A 2,037-nucleotide genomic window follows, 5' to 3' on the forward strand; every position below is an offset into this window, starting at 1 on the left:
GTCAACCCAGTTGGACCATGTGGGAATCAACAAGGAAAGTTCAAGAAGGCATCTTCTTAGGAGTCAATATGTTTGATGTAAGATTTAACCTTAGCAGCTGGTGAATTCCAGTAGAGCAAAGAAGCTGTCGGTGAGCTCCCCTCTAAGACTCTGAAGAAGCACAGCATCAAGGTCACCACCACACAGTCTGTGCTTAATGCTTCACTATAGCAGCAGGTACCTTTGTTACTGATATTAGATTCCTTTAACCATGTGGCCATAATGAAGCAGTTGAACGATGGACTTCACAAATATTTTGAGGTGATGTATTCATGGGGACATGATACAATAAACCATTGCACCTTTCCTAAGCCATCCTGAAGTGCCAGGTGATAACATAAAGTCCTCTTCTTCCATGAAGTTTTATCTGTCTCTTCATCCTCCCATAGAACATCTTGCCACAGCTCACGGAGGTTGCACAGCTGTCTTGAGCCACACTGGACAGCATGGCCTAAACTGCCATCAACTAGTTGCGCCTGCTAACCTGGCCATTCTCATTAGCTGCTTCTTTCCCAGGAGCTCCTCCAGCTATTTACTCTTTCCTCCACCAATCCCTCCAGCTACACCTTCCTTCTTGACATCCACATCCCCCAGCTGCTTATGCCCTGCTGGCAGCTCTAGCTAGCTGCTCCAATTAATCCCTTTAGCACTGATGACTGAGTTGCTTCTTCAAAGTCTACTGACTGTGGCAAGACCCATGGAGCAACCAGAGAGGAAGAGGTTTGTGCTACTGAACGGGTGTGGTTGAAAGAAGCCAACAAACCCGCACACAAGAGTAACATTTCCTTCCCACTCTGGCACGCTGGTCACTTTGTTGGACATGTCCCCAGGAACAGATAACTACAAAACACAATTCAACCATGTTTCCGGCCTGCCCACTGATTTCTTTTGTCATGCAGTGCTTTCTTTTGACAGTGAAACCTGTGACTGTCAATGACCAGGAAGGTGTCTCTTGGTCCTGCATGCTGCAGGAGGGATACTGATTCATACCAGCCTGCTGACATTCTTTTAGACCTCAGTCCTGCTTCATACAAGGTCTCAGCTTGACCTTTTGATTCTTGGCAGAAAGCATTTACCTGTCCTGGGCCTCAAAGAACCTGTTCCCAGCCAATCTGGGCTGGGAACCCCAGATGCTGCTGGAGCCATTGTTTCACTTATCTATTACACATCCTGTTAAGTTCAGTCCTTAACACGTCTCAGATAAAAGAATCAGCCACCTCCAGAAACTGCAGAGGCCAGAATGGAGTCAAACTCTTTCTCAGTGGTTTCTTAAATGCTTATGTGGAATGCTGTTAAACCTACTACTCTTCTGCTAATCCCAGAAACATGGGATAGAGTCTGCAGACCTGGTAGACTGGAAAAAGCAATCCCTGTTGGATTTGCAGCATGCTAGTGTTCTTATCAGCCATGCTGCTCAGATTAGCAGAACATGCTTGTAGAGATCAGTGTGCCCTGTGAATTGCCTGTGGATATTGCGACATGGAAGAGTGGCCTCAGGCTACCGTGTAGCAAAACAGACTTGACGGAGAATGCTGGTTGCTGAAGTGGCAGCTACAGCAGCAGTAAGAGGTCAGTGTGTCATCAAAGCATCCACATTTCCTTCCTTCCTTCCTTCCTTCCTTCCTTCCTTCCTTCCTTCCTTCCTTCCTTCCTTCCTTCCTTCCTTCCTTCCTTCCTTCCTTCCTTCCTTCCTTCCTTTCTTCCTTCCTTCCTTCCTTCCTTTGTGATTTGTTTCACACAGTGAATTTTCTGCCATGGGGCTAATAAGACGGTGTCTTTTATGGGTGGGGTTATACAACACTTTATATGTGAAAAAATAAATCCATTATAAACTTCCATTCACATAATGGGTTGGGATTGTGTTTGCTTATCAAAAAGCCAAGGGTCTTAGCAATGAAGCAAAAGCATTTCCAGTATTAGCGGAGACAAGAGGAGTTTGAAAACATCTGTGGCAAGAAGTGCAGCTTTAAAATGGTGTTGTCAGTTATGCTGCAATAA

This window comes from Anas acuta, chromosome 18, assembly GCF_963932015.1.
Source record: "Anas acuta chromosome 18, bAnaAcu1.1, whole genome shotgun sequence".
Lineage (NCBI taxonomy): Eukaryota > Metazoa > Chordata > Aves > Anseriformes > Anatidae > Anas > Anas acuta.